This window comes from Pinus tabuliformis, chromosome 3_2 (genome assembly GCF_031772625.1).
Source record: "Pinus tabuliformis cultivar Carrire ecotype Pingquan chromosome 3_2, CPIR1, whole genome shotgun sequence".
NCBI lineage: Eukaryota > Viridiplantae > Streptophyta > Pinopsida > Pinales > Pinaceae > Pinus > Pinus tabuliformis.
The window spans coordinates 5,880,954-5,903,968 of NC_142302.1; the positions used below are offsets into that span (position 1 = coordinate 5,880,954).

General features: G+C 40.4%; 1 long non-coding RNA gene across 1 annotated transcript in view; it reads left to right on the top strand.

Annotated features, from left to right (window-relative positions):
- Positions 1–709: 709 nt before the first annotated feature.
- LOC149179540 (uncharacterized) overlaps positions 710–23,015 on the top strand; it is a 30,084-nt gene continuing 7,778 nt past the window's right edge. The window contains exons 1-2 of the long non-coding RNA XR_016256848.1: positions 710–1,704; positions 2,250–2,460. This is a non-coding gene — a long non-coding RNA (uncharacterized LOC149179540). The remainder of the gene's footprint in view (positions 1,705–2,249; positions 2,461–23,015) is intronic.

Genomic DNA, 23,015 nt, shown 5'->3' on the forward strand with positions numbered 1-23,015 from the left:
TCCTCTCTCCCTCCCTCTACTCCCTTTTCCATCTCACCCCACCCTATAATTCACCTCTCTGCCCCAACCACTTCCTCTCTCCTTCCCTCTACTCCACCATACCCCCTTCCTCTCCCTCTCCAACCACCTTCCTTCATATTCCATCTCATACCCCTCCCTCTCCCTCTCCAACCACCTCCTTTCATATTCCATCTCATCATCCACCTCCTTTTATATTCCATCTCATCATCCCACCTCAGCCCACTCCTTTATAAACATTACCATAAACAAACACATACATATGACATATTATACCATCTCAAATAAATAAATAATCAAATATCTATATAAACTACATTTAAAAAATTTAATATCAATAATTCTAAACACTATTTCTAGTCTCGTGTTTAAATTTCTTTTATTCCAACACCATAAAAACATAATTTATATGAAATGTGTTAAAGATGTAATCTAAATTTATGTAAAGAATAAATAAATTAAATTAAATTAAATTTCATTTCATTTCATTTCAGGATAAATATCGGTAAAGAATAAATCCACACCATAAAAGTACACCACCGTAACAACTAACAAATATTTAAAATAATTCGATTTTTTTTAATAATCAAGTAATAATATCTGAATTAATAAAAAAGCATCTAAATTGAAACCGTATTTAAAACCCAACCAATACATTTGTTTTTCATTTTGACTTAAAATGAAAGACAATTGAATTTTATCAAAATCCATAAATCGAAATTATAATTTTATCAAACAGCGGCGTGTGTCCTCTCTCTGAGTAAGGCAAGCTGTTGGAGATGAGAATTGGCGTGTGTCCTCTCTGAGTAAGGCAACCTGTTGGAGATGGGAATTGGCGTGTGTCCTGGAGCAAGCTGTTGGAGATGGGAATTGGCGTGTGTCCTGGAGCAAGCTGTTGGAGATGGGAATTGGCGTGTGTCCTCTCTAATTAGGCAAGTTGTTGGAGATGGGAATTGGCGTGTGTCCTCTCTGAGTAAGGCAACCTGTTGGAGATGGGAATTGAAGAGGGGTTCATGTTCTGTTTGAGTTTAAGCAACTTGTTGAGTCCTTTCCGGGTCCTCTCTGCGTCGAGCAAGACTGATGGACACATCGATGTTTATGTTAATTAATGAGACAGGCAAAGTAATGAAGGAGGGTTTCTGTTTGAGCCCTAGACAGAGAGGGGTTCATGTTAAACCGAATGGACACAGAAGGAAGAAGGGCTCCTTGAGTTTGAGTTGCCCTTGAAGAAAATCTTGGATGAATTTATTCAAGAATAGATTCAAGCAAGCAATGCTTGGGTTTGAGCTAGAAAAAACAGAGATAGAAATAAACTAAATTTAATAACAGGTGGATATAGATGCAGAGGGTTAAAGTACTGACGAAGATAAAGAGAGGGTGATTCAAATGATGGTTCCCATCAGATTGAATCTTCCAAGATTTTATACAAGCTTAAAACAGTGAATTCAAGTAAAGGAAATAAGTTCATGCAAATAAATGGAAAACAGGTGGAGGGAGGAGGGTAATACGAATTTATTGAACAATAGAACATCAGAATAGAACGTCAAGGAAAGCATAAGAGCAAAGTTGAAGGAAGCATAAGATCAGAACAAAGCAGAGCATAAAGAAAATAAATAAGAAAAAAGCAAGCCTGTAGTTGAGCGTTGAGCAGCAATGATCTTCACGACCCAGAAGAGCGTTGAGCAGGTAAGTTGCGTGTTTGAAGCTGTTGCTCCAATAAATAATCAAGCCCGCAAGGCTCGATATATATAACACGGTTGCTTCTTATCTAAAATTTTGGACTTCCTTTCAACGGATATTTTGCCTGATAGCTTTTCCATGCTTTTCTTCCCTTTTGAACCGTTAACAGCTTTTCCATGCTTTTCTTCCCTTTTGAACCGTTAACAGCTTTTCCATGCTTTTCCTTCCTTCTGAACAGCTTTTCTATGCTTTTCCTTACTCTTGAACCGTTAACGAGATCTAAGGGACGTTTCCCTTCATCCATCTGATCTCTCTTTAACGGAAAATTTTTAAATTGGCCTCTACGACGTCACCCCACAACACTATTAATCTAGTCAGCTTGCACAAAGAAATTTCAAGTTAAAAAATATTTTGGCATGATGATGGAGGCTTTCAGAATGTTAGCTTTTTTGTGATTCAGTGTTATGCTTGTTTTTGGTGTAATATATATGTGAGTTTATGCCTTGCTGTTGTGTTCATTACCTAACTGATTTTGTTTTTCTGTGATATAGGAAAATTTTTGGGAGTAGATTTATAGGTTTTTCTGCACATATGTGAAGAGGAGGTTTGAGCTTTGGACCTATTTGATTGATAAATCTACCAAGTCTTTCATTGGAAACATGCTTTACAGTATGCAGTTCCACGCCAATATCTGCAAATCTGTTTTCCACTCTGAAGTTCTTATACCGATATGCAAGCATCTCTCTATATTTGTCAAGACTGGTATATACTTTTTCCCCATATCTCTCTATATTTGTCAAGACTGGTATATACTTTTTCCCCTGTTGCTTTGGATCACATAGTATGAGGAATAAATGTTTTTCTGGTAATTCAGTTATTGTTTAAATATCTGGATGAGAGGACTATGCAAATTAATTTGTACTTATATAGAGGCCTGGAGCTTAGATACTTCACTTTTGTATTAAAGTGTGTGTAAATGATGAGGTTCTAGTCCAACTTCTGGGAATTTTTCTTTTTATCAACTTTCAAGCATCTTAGCAATGATTATTGTTAATTCTTCACTGTTTCGAATTTTTAATGTGAAACCTTTTCATTTATAAAGGATGAGATCTATTTTGTTCTGATTAGCATATTTATATAAATTTTATTGACCATTGTCGTTGCCTCATGATTTATGAAAGATATGAGGTTTCAATCTGGAAGGCATACGTGGGTCCGTGTGCATATTTTTAGTTCTGATTATCTGTTTTGTGCATTGCCATATATAAAACTTAAATCCTGATTTAGAAAGTGCATATTTACCCATATTTATAATGATTATTTGGCATGTGTGTGTATTGTCCAGGCAACTCCATATTTTTCTATAGTATATTTTTACTTCTTTACTGAGAAAGATGAAACATCCAATGTTGGTGTAAAGCTCATTTAGGATTTGCCGTTTTTGGGTTCTATATTTTTATGTTTAATTAGTTAAAATATGTTTGCGTTTTTGTAATTGGATTCTCTGCACTGCAATGTCACAGGAATAATGACTATATATTTTTATGTTTAATTAGTTAAAATATGTTTGCGTTTTTGTAATTGGATTCTCTGCAGTGCAATGTCACAGGAATAATGACTATATTTCTATGTTCAATTAGTTAAAATATGTTTGCGTTTTCGTAATTGGATTCTCTGCAGTGCAATGTCAAACTGGATTCTCTGCAGTGCAATGTCACAGGAATAATGACAAATGACTACACATTGGAAGGAATATGTCTGGTGTTCACAACCACTTGCTTTTCCTCCTTACTTATGCAGAAAGAGTTCTTTTGAATCTTCAAAATAAAAATCATTCCATTGGAAGGAATATGGCTGGTGTTCACAACCACTTGCTTTTCCAAGGGTTCTCTTGAATCTTCAAAACAAAAATCATTGACAATTTAATTGCATTTCAACTATTTTGTTCTGATTAAGCATATCTATAAATTTTATCAATCATTGTTGTTTTTTCATGATTTATTAAGATACGAGGTTTTAATCCGGAAGGCTTTTTAATCCAAAATCATTAACAATTTAATTGCATTTTAACTATTTTGTTCTGATTAAGCATATCTATAAATTTTATCAATCATTGTTGTTTTTTCATGATTTATTAAGATACGAGGTTTTAATCCGGAAGGCATACACATATACGAGGTTTTAATCTGGAAGTGTCTGTGTCCATATTTTTAGTTCTGATGATGTGTTTTTTACATTGCCATATAAAAGAATTAAATCATGATTTACAATGTGTATTTTTACCCATATTTATAATGATTATTTGGTATGTGTGCATTGTCCAAGCACCTCCATATTTTTCCATTGTATATTCCTACTTTGCTTTATTTGGTATGTGTGCATTGTCCAAGCACCTCCATATTTTTCCATTGTATATTCCTACTTTGCTATGGAGAAAGGTGAAATATGGTATGTGTGCATTGTCCAAGCACCTCCATATTTTTCCATATGGTATGTGTACAGCTCATTTGGGATTTGCCATTTTTCGGTTTTTTAGCTACATTCTCTGCATTGCAATGTGATACCTACAGCTCATTTGGGATTTGCCATTGTTCAGTTTTTTAGCTACATTCTCTGCATTGCAATGTGATAGGATTAATGACTACATATTGGAAGGAATATGTATGATGTTCACAGAAACTTGCTTTTCCTACTTTCTTATGTCAAAAGCGTTCTCTTGAATCTTCAAATTGAAAATAGTTAACAATTCAATTGCATCTCAACTAAAAAAAATTCACTGCATAACATCAGCTACTGTCCTCAATTTTTCTATCAATTCGTACATACAACAACTCTGCGTCCCTTTTTCTAATCTTTTCCTTGAATTAACTATCTGCATTTTTCACCACAAATGCTTCCAAATGTTTGGATGAAAAAAATACAGAGTCCTTCCTTATAACTATCTTAGTAATTTTTACATTTTTTTTTGAGCAAATCCAACTCTCTTTCTTAATTCCCCACTACAATTACATAATAGTTTTTTATCTGCATTTTTTACCACAAATGCTTCCAAATGTTTGGATGAAAAAATACAAAGTCCTTCCTTATAACTATCTTAGTAATTTTTACATGTTTTTTTGAGCAAATCCAACTCTCTTTTTTAATTCCTCACTACAATTACATGTTTTTTTGTGCAAATCCAACTTTCTTTCTTAATTCCCCACTGCAATTTGAATTGAGTTGCTTTACCTTGAAGCAAATTCAATAATTCCCCACTGCAATTTGAGTTGAGTTGCTTTACCTAAAAGCAAATTCAATAAAATCACGGAATGTTGATGGACTTGGACAGTGGTTAGGCCGTTGTGCCCTATTTGGTAAATAAGAGTCCCTATTTGGTAAATAAGAGTCGAGGGACAGATCGATCTGTTGTTGTTCTGGACAGTGGTTAGGCCGTTGTGCCCTATTTGGTAAATAAGAGTCCCTATTTGGTAAATAAGAGTCGAGGGACAGATCGATCTGTTGTTGTTCTAAGAAATGGTATTATTTTTTTGGTTGCATAATCCAACTCTCTTTCTTAATTCCCCACTGCAATTACATGTTTTGTTTTTTGGCAAATCCAACTCTCTTTCTTAATTCCCCACTGCAATTTGAGTTGCTTTACCTGGAAGCAAATTCAATAAAATCACGGAATGTTAATAGTCCATCAATTCCAATAAAATCACGGAATGTTAATAGTCCATCAACTGGACAGTGGTTATGCCGTTGTGCCCTATTTGGTAAATAAGAGTCTAGGGACTGGTTATGCCGTTGTGCCCTATTTGGTAAATAAGAGTCTAGGGACTGGTTATGCCGTTGTGCCCTATTTGGTAAATAAGAGTCTAGGGACTGGTTATGCCGTTGTGCCCTATTTGGTAAATAAGAGTCTAGGGACTGGTTATGCTGTTGTGCCCTATTTGGTAAGTTTTGCCCTATTTGGTAAATAAGAGTCTAGGGACAGATCGATCTGTTGTTGTTCTAAGAAATGGTATTATTTTTTTGGTTGCATAACATACTTTGTTTGAATAGCTCATTGGAACGTTTACTGTTTTTGTTTTTCTTGCTTTCCAATGAAACTGCTATCTAAAATTCGTGTTTAACTTCAAAATCTATTTATAGTCAAGACTCAAGGGTAACTTGTTCCTATTAGAAATAGGATTGCTTGTGTTACCCTTGTTGCTATTAGAAATAGGATTGCTTGTGTAGTAACAAGGGGTGTTGAAGTCGGTACTAGAAACAGGTTTGCCTTAGGATTGCTTGTGTTACCCTTGTTGCTATTAGAAATAGGATTGCTTGTGTAGTAACAAGGGGTGTTGAAGTCGGTACTAGAAACAGGTTTGCCTTTAGAGTGATAGAGTGGTTTTGAAATCCTTCTTAATCATCTCTGGTGGAGGTTGGTAGCAGAAACAGGCTGGCCCATCTAGTAATAAAGTGGTGTTGAAACCCCTCTTATGGTAGCAGAAACAGGCTAGCCATCTAGTAATAAATTGGTGTTGAAACCCTTCTTAGTCTCTGGTTCAACTCGTGGAGATACTTAAATTAGGTCTCACAACTCAGACTTAAGAATGACTTGGCAAGGTGGAGAGAGTATGACTCAGACTCGGGAAACAAATGGAATCCACAAAATAAATGTAATTAATGTCTAATCATTATGCATGTCTGTGCTTTGTGCTTTGTGGAACTAAAACGTTAATCATCTGGGAGAGTTGATTTTTGTGCTTTGTGGAACTAAAACGTTAATCATCTGGGAGAGTTGATTCTTGTTAGAATTCCTGCAACCTAGCACATCTAGGTTTTTGAGACAATAAAATTCAGCGGAAGCAAATGTAATGATCTCATCTAGGTTTTTGAGACAATAAAATTCAGCGGAAGCAAATGTAATGATCTCGTTCACGATGACACTAACAAGTCATGCCCAATCACTGTGTTTCATTAATAATCCAAAGTTACTTGGGCTCCCATCTTGGGATAATGGCCCCACTGAGAAAATACAAAAATACAAATGCCATAGATCTGATCTAGCAGATTTGCCCTAGATCGGTGCTTAATCTCCTTGGAAGATTTGGATCTTTAGGCTCCCTTCTATATTTCCTTGGATCCGACACTCTGGGGTATCACACTTCTCCTCTTTAGGCTCCCTTATGTATTTCCTTGGATTCGACACTCTGGAGTAGCACACTCCTCCCGAGGCTATATTTCCTTGGATCCGACACTCTGGGGTATCACACTCCTCCTCTTTAGGCTCCCTTATGTATTTCCTTGGATCCGACACTCTGGAGTAGCACACTCCTCCTGAGGCTATTGTTGCTGTATGGTGTGTTTTCTGCCTCTACCTAGCCTTGCTTTTATAACTTTACAATAACCTCAAAGTTATTTAACAGTCTATATTAGATCTCGCCTCACTCGAGATTAACCACTGAGATTAAAACAAAATCACGGAAGTAAATTACTTTACTTTTCCTAACTTTCTTTTATCTCAATAAGCTCACACTTGAGCAAGTGGGAGAATGTGAGCAACTTTTGCATGCTTAGACACAAGGCCTGTGTGGAAGTACCTACTCGAGTACAAAAATCAACACTCCCTCTGTGTGGAAGTACCTACTCGAGTACAAAAATCAACACTCCCTCTTAGCGAGGGAGGTACTTTTGCCCTTAGAACGGTCTTCGATATCTGTTGCTTTGGCTACTCCCTCTCAATTGGAAGCCTTCTATGCTAGTTGGTTTGGAAAGACCCTTGAAGTCCAACTTGGCTTGGCGTTGTTCCTAGAAGCCTCCCACTCTTAAACATCTTGTAAGGTCATCTTGTACCAAGAGACCTTCTGGACAGAACTTGGAGGAATCTGTTGGCCACTCCTCCCTATTTGAACTCGAAGGTTGTCTCCCTCTTAGCTGCTCAACCTTTAGCGCCTCCCGCTCCTTGTTCTTTGTCACTGGAATGCTTCTTGCAATTGCTCCTATGCGTAAGTTCTTTTATATCTGTTATGGGTCTGTCTCGGTCCTTTACGACACCCACGAAGTCTACTGCCAGTCCCCTAATTGGTACGATCTCCCTTTCTCCATCTAAGGGTTGACCTCTGTCAATCATGTTGGCTTCACTGTTGGTACTATCCTTCATACCATGCTCTACCAACTGAACTCTGTCAACATCCCTACTCACAACTTGTGGCAGTAGATCCCTTGCACAATGACTCCTTGCTGGCTAGAATGTCTTGCAACTACCTAATCATGCCCAACACAGAACATTGCTGGCGACATGATCATCTGTAACCACTCTGACACTTTGGCGGCTTGTGCCTTCCTGGCCGCTATGTCAAGCCCCTGTGCGTTATAGGTCCTTCTGTCTCTGCCTCTTATGCATTAGACTTGAGCCCATGGCCTTCTACAAGCCATCTACTGGCATATTCTTTTCGACAACTCAAGCTCTGTTAGCTGATCCTCACGCCACCATTCTACTTCTGAACTTACAGCGGATTGGCCTTCTATTTTTATTATTTTCATGTAGCACCGTGCTTTCTCTAATTGCAGCCATCCTCGACACCTTTTGAAGAAACAAAATGCCACCTAATCATCAATATCATAGCCACCTGTTGATTTTAATCCACATAAACAATGCACAATATGATATATAGCACTACACTAAAATTAAAATACAATGTTTAATGGAGAGCTGAGATGATACATCCCACTAACAAATTTACACAGGATGCTACTCTGGTCTCCAACAAAGAAAGGAAATATGTCTTCACAACTCTTTGTTCATGGTGCAACTTGAAAAGTTAGGAGGATGCTACTCTGGTCTCCAACAAAGAAAGGAAATATGTCTTCACAACTCTTTGTTCATGGTGCAACTTGAAAAGTTAGGAGGTGGTTGACACCTTGGAACGCAGAATTTGTGGAACAGAAAATCTCCCATACATCCAAGGAGCCTTGGCGCATGTTCAAGGAATTTCTGCTCTCCTTGCCCATTTTACCCTCCAATACATGACTTAAACAAAAGGAATGCCCTTTTAAAACATCGAAATAAGAAAATAAATTGACCAAATGAACTTACCCTTTAAGTTGTTTCTGGACTTTATAGGCCATTTAGAGCCTCATTGCTTATGTATTTTGCTATTTTGTCGATGATATGTATTGCACTCGGTGCCATTTTGATATATTCACCTTTACATGGTATATAAATGAGCAAACTTCGCATATTTTATCTCTATTGGCTTGGAATGATGGTTTTACATCTTAAAAATAGTTTTGTTTCATTAAAAATTAATTATTTAATGTATTTTTTTTAAAACCGGTTCGTTTAGACCAAACCAGTCCCGGTTAGACTGGTTCGGTCGGTGACCCGGTTCATTAAGTGGACCGGTCCGGTCACCGGTTCCGGTTTTAAAAACACTGGATCCCACTCCTTTGGATGTGATTGCAGTTTGATTTTTGCAATCCAAGCTTGTGTACTATCGGTTGGCCAGTGCCGTTATTATGGTTGGGCATGTCAACTCACCAACCTTTTGCCCTGTGGGCACAACTCCCTGAACTGTTGCTCCCAACTGTTAGTTGGCTTGCTGTTCTTTCTTTAGTGGTTGCACACTAGTCGGCTTGTCCTCGGTTTTCCTCCGCTGCTCTTTCTTCTGCTACACGTCGCTGGACTATGTGATGGCTTTCTCAACTAGATCGTACCTGCTATAGCCTAGTCATGAGACCACAACCTCCATTGCCAGCTTGCCCCGTGTTTCTCTGCACTTGTCACTTGCATTCTTGTGAACCATGCCATAACATGTGCCACTGTTTCTCCGCTGTTTACGCCACCATTGATTCCCTACAACTCATGTCTCTTCTTGTTGTTGGTTTGCTTCCTTCTTGTCACAGGTCCGAGCTGCCCTTGTTGCATGCTAAGCTCAACGTTGCTTGAGATGCTTGCTGGGTAGGCGTCCGATCTGTCGTTGACTTGCTGAAGCACTCGCTTTTGTTGCGACTCTTTCTCTAGCAACTGTTCCACAATTTTGTCGCTCCCAACGAGATCTACTGGTTGAGTGGCTCTCATTGCATAAATTTTCCCTGGCGGCTAGTTCCTCGTGGCGGGTAGGTGGGTTGTCAGGCTTGTCGGCCCCCACCGCCCTCCATCCTTCCCCACCCCTATTTTTTTTATTCGACCTTTATAAATTTGACCCCTACTTTTTTTTTCTTTGGGTTCATACCACTGTACGACCGAGTTCCTTTTGCTAATTAAATTTTTTTCCTCCCCTTTGCACGATTGCGGCCGAACTTGGCCCAATGATTGTTAAGCTCTTGACCTGCGTGAAATTCCAGAATACTAGAAATGCAGAGAAATATAGCCCAAAACACAGAATAAAATGAGGAAATCAGCAAGTATTTTATGATTTAGAAATAGATTCAATGTTCACTTGCTTCTTCGAGGGGGCAACCTCTAGCAGAGCAGAGTTCGATTACAATAAAACTCGATGATCTTTCCTCTACCGACTAAGACTATTTATAGCTAACTGACATCCAAAACCCTAACTACCAGTGGTCCCTTGCATAACATGGGTTAACCACTTTATTTATTAACTATTGCCCGTTTACAACTAACTGTGGACCCTAACATGCCAACCCCCATTAAAAGCAGCCTTGTCCTCAAGGCTGAAGTTGCGGAAACTGTTGAAGAATAGTGGTTGGTTCCCAGGTCGCATCTTCTGGAGAGGTGTCTTTCCACTTGGCAAGGACTTCTTTGATCGTGCAGTCGCAGAGATGTCTTTCACGGGTATCGAGGGCCTGTTTTGGTTGGAGCCAGAGTGAGCCTTCCTCATCTAATTCGGGTAGACTGGTTTGAATTCTGTAATTGTTCCCCACCACTTTCTTGAGGCATGATACATGGAAGACTAGATGGATTTTTGAAGTTGGTGGTAAGGCCAGTTTGTAGGCAACTGCTCCAATGCGCTAAAGTATTTGATAAGGTCCACAGAATTTTGGTACTAGTTTTGGCAACCTTTTTCTTTGAGAGATGTTTGCTTATATGGTTGCAATCGCAGGAATACTTATCGCCTTCTTGAAATGTGCGCTTGGAACGATGTTGGTCTGCCTGTTGCTTCATTCGATTCTGAGCTTGATGTAGATTATCTTTGAGATGAGCTATCATGGCAGCATAGTTTTGTAGGAGTTGATCAACTACCTGCACCTTAGAACATCCAGGGATATAAGAAATAGGTGAAGGTGGGAGTTGGCCATACACTGCCTCATATGGAGTCATCTTGGTGGCTTCATGATAGTTAGTATTATACCACCATTCAGCTAAAGGTAGCCACTATACCCATTGATGCTACTTGTTTGAAGTGAAGCACCTTAGATATGTCTCCAAACATTTGTTGACTACTTTTGTTTGACCATCGGTTTGGGGATGATAGGCGGTACTTAGTTGGAGTTGCGTGCCTTGTAGCTTGAAAAGTTCTTGCCAAAATTTGTTGGTGAAAGTGGGGTCGCGATCAGACACAATGGAAGTTGGCATGCCATGCAGTTTGAAGATCTAGTCCATGAAAGCTTGAGCCACCAAAGAAAGTGGGGTCGTGATCAAACGCAATGGAAGTCGACATGCCATGCAGTTTGAAGATCTAGTCCATGAAAGCTTGAGCCACCAAAGTGGGGGTAAATGGGTGGGGTAGAGTGCAAAAATGAGCATATTTAGAAAGTTTGTCCACAACCACCATGATGATGGATTTGTTGCCCGAATTTGGGAGACTAGTGATGAAATCCATGGAAACATCCGTCCAGACAGAGGCAGGGAGTGGCAATGGTTGTAAGGTTCCCGGTAACTTGATTGTTTCTCCTTTGTTGCATTGACACACATCACATTTAGCTACAAAAGTAAGAATGTCGTTTTTCATGCCAGTCCAAAAGAAAGAACGACAAGCGTGAGCATAAGTCTTTTGAAAGCCTGAATGCCCTGCAGTTGGAGATGAGTGCAACTCTTCCAAAATGCGGGTTTTGAGGGTGGATGCTGACGATATAACTACTCGATCCTTGTAGCGAAGAATATCATCCTTCCAAGAGTAGTTGGTTGAGGAATTAGGATCTTCTCTCAAGTTATTAATAAGTTGGGAGAGAGAGGGGTGTGAGAACCATTCCTTGCGGGCCTCTTCAATCCAATCTGGTATGGGAAGAGAGATTGATAGTAGGGTGCTTTCATCCTCAAATTGGTGCAATAAAGCATTAGCTACTACATTGTCATGCCTTTTCTTGTAAATTATCTCATAATCATATCCCAACATTTTGGCCAACCATTTATTTTGCTGTGGCGATGATAGACGTTGCTCTAAAAAATATTTTAGTTTTTGATGGTCTGTGCGGATTTGGAAATGTCCCCCCAACAAGTATGTTCGCCAGGTGTTTAATAGACATGTCAAATGCTGAGTCACAACAGTGAGAGAAACCCTTCTCTTCCAAGTATGTGGTCATGTGTGAAGTACTACTAAAATAACATGAAAATATCAAATGCCCAGTCACGACAGTGAGAGAAACCCTGCTCTTCCAAGTATGTGGTCATGTGTGAAGTACTACTAAAATAACATACATGAAAGTAAATTTGATGTTTTAGGTGCTTGACCTTTTATCTTTTAAAATAACATAGATTCGCTTAAACCTAGATTTGATTTGGACTATCACATTCAGTGAATTCTTGATCTCTATTTCCATACTTTTTTTTTAACAAGATTGGGTAGTTGATATATTATCAAAATCTTTGTTGGAGCAAGCTCCTATTACAAACGACTGTAAAATGATAAACATCTAAGCCATAAGAAGGAACATAGTCTCTCCTCCTAAGTTGGTGTTCAAGACTTCATGTATTTTTATGAGTATTCTAGTGTACTGCCTAACAAACTGACCTACTAGAAAGAGAAATTTACATGTCATGGATTCTCTGACAGTTTTTCATGGCTTGTAGACTGTTTGCTCCTGAGTTGGCTGGTTCTTCTTTTCATATTTGACCGAGTTCTCTCCTTCATTGCTTGTGCTATTGTTTTTGTAATATGCCACTGTGATTCCATTTGATTTGTTTTCTTGTTCTTCCTTTGGCTTTGCGTTCTGCTCCTTGTTTTGCTGTGCTTCCTTAAATTTGTATTGCTTCTGCTGATGTTGACCGCTTTCCTTTTGTCGAACACGGGAACCATTGGAATCAACGAATGAGGTTATCAGATTAATAACGGCCAAGATTAAGTCGCATAGTTCGGAATCATGGGATGGACGGTGGAGATTAACCAGAGGCACTGGTGGAAGAGGAGTCTGGAGGAACCATCGCAACCATCGATGATTAAAATCTATGGTCATCGGGTGCGAACGAGTCCGAAAGATAACCAAGGAGAGAGGCGGGATTATAAACGGAGGTGGTATTTCAGGCGGAGAGAAAACCGTGAGTGGTCAAAAGGGGGGGTCGCCCGATTCCACTTACCGGGTGACACGTAGCAGCGAAGGGGAGAGAGAACCACTTTTCGGGCGCGTAATCTCGGGGCTTGTTGTCAGCTCGATAATGATGTGAACCGTCCGATTCATTGAGGACAGATCGATGATGGAGGAGAGTCGGACAAGTTTGGATGGACGGGCTGATCAACAACCATCGGATCGAGCGACAGATCAACGATCCAGATTTGATTGGAGATCGGAGAGAGGAGAGAATAGCGCAACGGAAAAGGCTTGGGAGAGCGGACCCGGCGATAGATATAGATGCGATTGAAAGCTTGTTTGAAGTCCGGTTTAAGCGCTCGGTCATGTTTTTCCTTTGAAGCAGAGGGTCACTGAGTGGAGGGAGTGAAGGGAATGAAGGGATATGGGGTGAGCGAACTGGGTAAGGAGAGGGGAGGGGGCTTAAAAAGAAGACTGCATGCTTAGCAGAGGTTACACTGCGGGCTATTTTAGAAGGCAGGAAGGGGCTATGAAACCAAAGTAGCACTGTACTAACATGGAAGGTGAAGATTTCTTCACTGAGGTTGCTTCTGTGAATGCACCCTCTATTCTTATAATGCTTTAACGCTGCCCGAAACCTGCCTTTGATGAAATAGTTTGCGACGTGGTTCTTGTGACCATGATTGCAGTCTTCCTTCCTGCTGTTTCTCATACTAGAGTCTGAAGTTTCATGGATTTTCCTTTGCATTCCCGTGATTTCTTGGCTGTTATTGTAATGATATGTCCTTTGTTGCTTTTTGACTGTTGTTTTTTGATTTATTGCTTTTATCCTTGTTATTTTTCCTTGATTTTGGTGAGCTTTATACTCGTGCTTTTCGCTGCTCATTAAGGAACAGAGTTGTGATATTCTTCTTGGTTTTCACGAACATGCCCTTCATTTTTTCCACTGCTTGGTTTGCAAAATAATCCACCTGTTGATTGTGAATTCTCAAGACATGTCTGAAAATTACATTGCCAGAGCCTTCCAAGTTCTTCCTGATTCTTCTAAGAATTCTGTTCATGAACTCATTGCTTGGATTTTTGTTTCTTGCCACTGCCTCTATTATTATGGCTAAGTCTCCTATTATGATAGGATTTTGAATTTCTCTTTTTTTGATTATTCTTGTTCCCATCAGCAAGCTATATGCTTCTGCCTTATTATTAGAGATTTGTCCCAATCCCCATTCATATGTGACATTTTCTTTCCCATCGGGATCTAGGATTATTCCCCCTTGCCCCTGCCTTTGCCGGGTTATCCTTTGAGGCCCCATCAAAGTATAGACAGTATCTATTCTGATTTTTCCTCTAGTTTGTCAATTCCTCTTCACTCATTCTTATTTTCCATATATTTCCTGAGTTTATCTTCCTGTGTCCTTTTTGTCCATTATTATTTATTATGGCTTTGCTGAGCCAATCTCGCTCTTCTTGTTGAAGAGTGTTATAATCTGTTGGTGTTGTTCCTTTGACATTGAGGATTTCAGAAGTTAATCCCCACGTTTTTGAGAGGGTCTTCCCTATCCTTGGAATTTGATTTTTGAAAATGCACTTATTTCGAGTCAACCAAATTTGCCGACATAAGACCACTGGAATGCACTTCCATATTCTCTGAATTGTGACTTTCTTCTTTGTTGTGTATGGATAGGCCTTCTCAAGGGTCTGAAGAAAATCCGGCAAGGGCTTTTCAAAATTTATTCTTATTTCCAATGGACTTATCAACTGCTGCCAACATTCTTTGGCAAAGGTGCATTCTTGGAATAAGTGTTGAATATTTTCTTCAGCCTGCATGCATAATGGGCATTGTGTTGGTCCTTGAAAGCCTTTTTTTTTTAAGTTGTCACTGGTCAATATTCTCCCTTTTAAAAGAGTCCAAATGAACATTTTGATCTTAGGCAGACTTTATGATTTCCATGCTATTTTCCAAGAATCCCAGTCTTGTTGATTTGGTTGTTCCTGAAGGATTTTATATCCAGTCCTAACTGTGTAATGTCCACCGCTTGGGTCCTAGAGATAAGCATCTTCCTCATCAAAGTGGATTGGCGCTGCCTCTTTTAGGAGTTGCCTGATTTTGCTCCATTGCGCTTCCAGATCTACCAGAATTGCTAAGCTTTTCCAATCTTGCCACTCCTTTTGATTACATAGAGAGATAGAATGTAAAGTATTGAAACCTTTATCTTTCATCCACTCTTGTATGTCTTCAATTTCTGGATGAGTCTGTAGTGGTTCTTTTCTCATGAATGCTGTCCTCCCAAATTGAAATTGTTTTTCCATTGCCTGGGATTTTAGAGATATATCTACTCATTAATGGAATTGTTTTTTTAACCAGCTTTCCATACTTGGGTACATTGTCTTATTGGGATATTTCCATTAAGTAGTCTTTTCTTGGTGCCATCCATATATTTTGATATAAGAGTCTTTTTCCACCAGCTCTTTTTTCCTGTAATTAGTCTCCATACTATTGTCATTCCCAGTGTTGCATTCATAAGCCCATAAGCCCAGGTATCCGTATTGATTGGCCTCCTTGTTAAATTATGGTATGTTCTATGCTTAGAGCGGTTTACTTATTTTTTTTAATATTATCCACAGATTAGCGATCACATGTGCATAAAGTAAAGTGCAGATAGAACATTAAACGATCAACAAAAAACAAGCCAAGACAAGAGACACAAGATGTGGCGGCTAGCCAGGGACAAACCCCAATATGGGGAAACCCTTTGATCAAATCTTCTTTTATCTTCAATAGTTCAGCAGAGAGAAATAGTACAAAATCTGATTTCTGAAATTTTATATCAGCGACAACAAACCCTAGATCAGCAAAGTCAAACTTAGTTAAATGAGTGAAAATTGACCTCCAATATGCTTGGTCAATTTCCAGTCAACTTGCCCTTGAATAGCCTGAAGAAGCAGCCCTAGAACAGCCCCAAAAATTCAGTCAAAGTGCAGATTTCTGAAGTTGACTGCAGCCCTAAACTAGGGCAGTCAATACCGGTCAAATCTGAGGTCAAATCACCTCAATTTTTGTGCCAAAAATTGTGGCCTGCCTAGGAGAGGCAACCACACCTAATCCACACTCCTTGGAGGGTCAACGCTGGTCAAAGATGCTTGCTGTCCTGTTTCTGTGTCCTTTTTGCCCTAGGATGACTTCCTTTTCATCCACACGTGTGAGAGAGAGAGAGACTCTTTCTGCGCAGGAGAGAGAGAGATGTGTGTGTGAGAGTGAAGTGTCCAAATGAGGAAAAGAGCTCCTTGTATTTATATGCAAAACGTTGAGGTTGAATAGACATGACTGTTGGGCTTCTGAGCCTACATAAGTTGCTGGCCGACTTTGATAATTTTTCCATAATCAAAATAAATTCATATCTCCATAAATACTTATCGGAATCGGATGATCTTTAGATCAATCCTACACCTCTCGATGAGAGGAATCTAGGAAAAATATCAGTAATCACAAATAAGGTGATCCACATGGAGTTTGGCCCTAGTTGCCAATTTTAACACTCCCTCTCAACTAGGGAGAACTCCATCAGCAATCCATCTGATTGTCGCTACTATTCATCCATCAAATGCACAGCCCTGTACAACTTGTCCCCTGCTCTGCCCTGTTCTGCTTTGCTTTGCTCTGCTCGGCTCTTGCTCGAACTATGAAGAAGAAGAAATGACCGAGGATGTATCATACCATCCTCCACTGACCCAAAGTCAGTCTCAGAGTGTGTACCACTCTCACTGATCCCAGATTAGTATCATTGATCCTAGATCAATGGAAAAGAGCTCCTTGTATTTATATGTAAAACGTTGAGGTTGAATAGACATGACTGTTGGGCTTCTGAGCCTACATAAGTTGCTGGCCGACTTTGATAATTTTTCTATAATCAAAATAAATTCATATCTCCATAAATACTTATCGGAATCGGTTGATCTTTAGATCAATCCTACACCTCTCGATGAGAGGAATCTAGGAAAAATATCAGTAATCACAAATAAGGTTATGCACATGGAGTTTGGCCCTAGTTGCCAATTTTAACACTCCCTCTCAACTAGGGAAAACTCCATCAACAATCCATCTGATTGTTGCTACTATTCATCCATCAAATGCACAGCCCTGTACAACTTGTCCCCTGCTCTACCTTGTTCTTCTTTGCTCTATCATACTATCCTCCACTGACCCAAAGTCAGTCTCAGAGTGTGTACCACTCTCACTGATCCCAGATCAGTGTCATTGATCCCAGATCAATGGAGGTCATCCTAGCATAGGGAGTACGGTAGATACAACGATGCGTCCATCGATAGTACTACTATGGTTCCTATCCTCATTTCCCTGCTCATTGATCAGATGAGAGGTACTTCCAATGAGTCCCAGACTGCATGGGTAGGATGCCTCCACAAGAGAATGAATCATCCTATCCACAGGAGAACGAATCATCCTGTCAGTGGATGCCACGGAGAACGAATCATCCTGGCCCATGGAGAACGAATCACCCTGTCCACAGTCGCCACGGAGAACAAATCATCCTGGCCTATAGGAGAACGAATCATCCTGTCCACAGTCGCCACGGAGAACGAATCATCTTGGCCCACAGGAGAATGAATCATCCTGTCCACAATCGCCACGGAGAACGAATCATCCTGGCCCACAGGAGAACAAATCATCCTGTGCCACAGTCGCTACAGTGTGTCACAAGGGAAGGTTGAACCTTTACCTTGTACATAGTGCACCACCAGGGGATGGTGAGTCGCCCTGTGGTCACATGTTGCTCCAAGAAGTACCCTGCGCCCCCCCTGGAGCTCCCAGAGCTCAATACATCATACTCGACCCTCATCAGAGGGTCTCTGAACAACACCAAGTCATTCTCGGAAATTCAGGAATTTGACCTTTCCTAGGGGCTTTGTTAGAATGTCGACGACTTGTTCATCTGTACTGATATGTTGGAGTCTTATTGCTCCTCGCTGCACCATATCTCAAATATAGTGGTACCTGATATCGATATGCTTGGAGCGATCATGGAATACGGGATTCTCTGATAAACGAATCCCGCTCTGGTTGTCACATAGGATCACGGTGGTATCCAATGTAAATCCAAACAGCTCACTAAAGAGCTTTCGCAACCAGACTGCCTCGCAGGAGGCCATACTGGCAGCAATGTACTCTGCCTCGGTGGTGCTCAAGGCTACTGACTTCTCCTTCATGCTCATCCAGGATATCGAGGCAGATCCCAAAGAGAAACAGCACACGGAGGTGCTCTTACGATCCACCACACTGCCTGCCTAATCAGCATTAGTATATCCAAGTAGTCTCACATCTCTGGCAGTGTATCTTAACCCACGAGCATTTGTGCCATGAAGATATCTCAACAGATTCTTGGCACCAATTCAGTGTGTGTGGTGAGGTTCAACCGTATGTTGACTCAATGTGTTGACTGCAAAGCATATATCCGGATGGGAGTTCACCAAGAACATCAATGCTCCGACGAGTTGACGATACTCGGTAGCATTTTGTAACATAAGTCCAGCAGCACTGCCGCTTAACTTCTTGAAGTCAAGTTCCATCGGGGTAGTTACGGGCTTGCAGTCCACCATACCAAATCTTTCCAATATTTTCACCACATATTTTCCTTGAGATAGGAAAATCTCCCCTGGTTTCTACTAGACTTCTAGTCCTAGGAAGTAGTGCATAAGTCCTAGGTCTTTCATTTCGAACTCAGAAGCCAACTCCCTCTTACATTTGTGAATGAGAGGGTTTGCACCTATTAGAAAGAGGTCATCAACATAAAGCACAGTATGAGACTTGTCATCTTCAACCTTAAAGTAAAGGTTAGGGTTGGCTTCACTCCTAGTAGCTATCAATCCTCTCATACCACGCTCGGGGTGCTTGCTTCAGCCCATAGAGGGCCTTCTTCAACCTGCACACATGAGATTCTCGATCATGAATCTCAAATCCTTCGTGTTGTTCCACATAGACTTCCTCTTTGATCGAACCATGTAAGAATGTAGTCTTGACATCCATCTGATGTAGATTCCATCCTTGTGAAGCAGTAAGGGCTATGATCGAGCGGATGGTGGTGTATCGGGCAACAGGTGCAAATATCTCGTCATAGTCTATACCTTCCTTCTGAGAGAAGCCACGAGCGACAAAACGAGCCTTATATTTTTCTGCACTTCCATCAACTGCATGCTTTATCTTGTAAAGCCATTTTGAGGTGACAACAACTTTGTCCAGAGGTCGGGGGACCACATCCCAAACATCGTTTTTCATGATGGACTCATATTCCTCGGTCATAGCATCCTTCCATACTTGATGCTTGACAGCATCTGTGAATGATGAAGGCTCATTTTGGATGATTGTGCTCATGATGGTCAGGTATCCCTGATACCTGTTCGGCTTCTTACTTTCACGGAAGGTTCCTCGGGGTGCAATGTGTCCTTCAGCATCATCAAGTGTCCCCCTAAGCCATGAAGGCCTCTTCCTAGAAGAGGAAGGCTCAGGCGGAGGGGGATCAATAGGATCCATAGGTTCTTCCACATCGGGCATCGTCTCTTCTTCCTTTTCCTTTGGTTCCCTGGTGTCAGCTTCTTTAGATCCTCTTTGAGTAGGAAGATTGTCTACTTTGCTAAGAGCCATATCTTCATCAAAGGTGATGTCATGGCTAATTTCGACTTCCCTTTGACCAGCCACATAGATTCTGTAGCCCTTAGTATTTTCGCTATAGCCCACGAAGATTCCTTTCTTTCCAGATGCACCCAATTTATTTCTTTTCTCCTTCGGTACATGAAAATATACAGGGCTTCCAAAAATTCTAAAATGAGATACGTCAGGTTTCTTACCAGTGAACATTTCTTCGGGAGTCTTGGAACCCAATGCTTGATGAGGGCATCGGTTTTGTACATATACGACGATGTTTGCAGCTTCAGCCCATAGAAACTTCGGAAGTCTTTGATCATGGAGCATAGCACAAACAACTTCCACAATTGTGCGATTCTTCCTTTCCGCCACACCATTTTGCTCAGGAGTATATGGTGTAGTAGTCTCCCTCTTAATGCCAGCCTCTTTACAAAAGTCATGAAACTCATTGGATTCATATTCAGTCCCATTATCAGTTCTTTAGATGTTGATCTTTTTCTCGGTTTGATTTTCGATCAAGGTTTTGAAGTGTCAAAACCAGGAGAACACTTCATCCTTCTTTTTCAAGAAGTATATCCAAGACTTGCGAGAATAATCATCTATAAAAGTGAGATAATATGAATATCCTCCCAAGGAGTTCACAGGCATCATACCTGATATGTCTGAGTGAATCAACTGCAATATATTGGAGTTCTTGCTTTGGCTTGAGGGGAATGGTCCCCTTTTGAGCTTTCCTTCGGCACATCTCGGACATACACCTTCTTGTTCTACTCGGAATTCGGGCATCCTTGTCACCATCTTTCTTACATCGGGTAGAGCTTTATAATGAAGGTGAGCAAACCTTCGATGCCATAGTTCGGACTGAAGAGTTGTGTCACAAGACATGACACCTAGCGGACTTCCTCTGACCTGATATAATGAATCAACTCGAAACCCAAGAGTGAAAGCATCTTTAATATTCTTTTTCCATACACGTACCTTACCATCACTGAAGGTCACCTTGTAGCCTTTGTCTTCCATTGCCGAAATGGACACCAGGTTCTTTTTGAGATCAGGTACATATAACACATCTTGTAGATGAATTGTATTTCCCTGATTCAATTGAAGAGTGACATTTCCAACGCCTTTCACGGGATATTTTGTATTATCTCCAAGAACAATTTCTAGGTTGGTTTCCTTCTCTATCAGATCATGGAGAGCTTCTTTGTAACCAGTGAAGTGCCTTGAGGCACCACTATCAATAAGCCAATTTCCCAACGAGTCCGGGGAGCAGTAGTAGATAGAGCTGCTGGTAGATAATATTCATCTTGCTTATTGTTCACGGTGTTAGATTCATACCTGGAATTTCTTGCCTTCTTGAATGGTTGTCCTCTTCCTTGATTTCCGGTGCTTCTTTTACCTCTTCCTTTCGTCCTGTCATTCCTTTGATTGCCTTGAGAGGGATTTTGATCATCGTCCTGGTGAGAGTCCCTTTTATCAGGGCACTCCCTTGAATAGTGACCTATTTTATTGCAATTATAACATCGTCCTTTTCTTCCACCCTTTGGTCTAGCTTTTCCTTTGAATTTAGCCCTGGAATTGTTTCTTCTTTTAGTATGAGAAGAAAAGGCAGAGGGATGACCCTTAAGTATGGGCATTTCTTGTTCTTCCATCCTTGTTTCTTCTTGAATGCATCTGGCCATTAATTCCTCGAATCCAGGAATTACGTTGTTGTTGAGGAGAGTAGTCCTGAATACATACCATTCGGATGGTAGTCCTCCAAGAGTTGTGAGTGTCATTTCCCTGTCAGGAATTACTTCCCCAATAGATAGGAGATCATTCTTGATCTCGGTGATCCTTAAGAAGTATGCTTGCATACTCTCATCTTTGCCCTTCTTAATTTCCTTCAGCTTATTTCTAAGAAACAAGACTTGATTTGCATCATTAACTTTAAATAAACTCACCAGTCTATCGTAGATTTCCTTGGAGGTGTTCAAGCCGGAAACATAGGCCACCAAGCCCTTTTTGATAGAGTCCCGGATGATCTTCCTTGCTTTGACTTCTCCTTTGGTCCATTTGTTCCTAGCAGAAGCAGATGCATTTGATGGAGGCTCAACAATTCTGCCTCTCACATGGTCCAACACTTCCTGTTCTTCTAATGTTAGATCAAGAGACATCTTCCATCCATGGTAGTCAGACTTCTCACAGAGTTTGTCTTCAGCAGGGAAGTGTGTTGAGGACCCCATGATTTCTTTCAGATAGCCTTGCCAACCTTCTCTTCGGTGATTGCTCTTGCTCTTGCTTGGGCTTTGTCTTCACCTCAACTCTGATTCCATGTTAAATTATGGTATGTTCTATGCTTAGAGCAGTTTACTTATTTTCTTTAATATTATCCACAGATTAGCAATCACATGTGCATAAAGTAAAGTGTAGATAGAACATTAAACGATCAACAGAAAACAAGCCAAGACAAGAGACACAAGATGTGGCGGCTAGCCAGGGACAAACCCCAATATGGGGAAACCCTTTGATCAAATCTTCTTTTATCTTCAATAGTTCAGTAGAGAGAAATAGTACAAAATCTGATTTCTGAAATTTTATATCAGCAGCAGCAAACCCTAGATCAGCAAAGTCAAACTTAGTCAAATGAGTGAAAATTGACCTCCAATATGCTTGGTCAATTTCTAGTCAACTTGCCCTTGAACAACTTGAAGAAGCAGCCCTAGAACAGCCCCAAAAATTCAGTCAAAGTGCAGATTTCTGAAGTTGACTGCAGCCCTAAACTAGGGCAGTCAATACCGGTCAAACCTGAGGTCAGATCACCTCGATTTTTGTGCCAAAAATTGCGGCCTGCCTAGGAGAGGCAACCACACCTAATCCACACTCCTTGGAGGGTCAATGCTGCTTGCTGTCCTGTTTCTGCGTCCTTTTTGCCCTAGGATGACTTCCTTTTCATCCATGTGTGAGAGAGAGAGACTCTTTCTACGCAGGAGAGAGAGAGAGATGTGTGTGAGAGTGAAGTGTCCAAATGAGGAAAAGAGCTCCTTGTATTTATATGCAAAACGTTGAGGTTGAATAGACATGACTGTTGGGCTTCTGAGCCTACATAAATCGCTGGCTGACTTTGATAATTTTTCCATAATCAAAATAAATTCATATTTCCATAAATACTTATCAGAATCGGATGATCTTTAGATCAATCCTACACCTCTCGATGAGAGGAATCTAAGAAAAATATCAGTAATCACAAATAAGGTGATCCACATGGAGTTTTGCCCTAGTTGCCAAT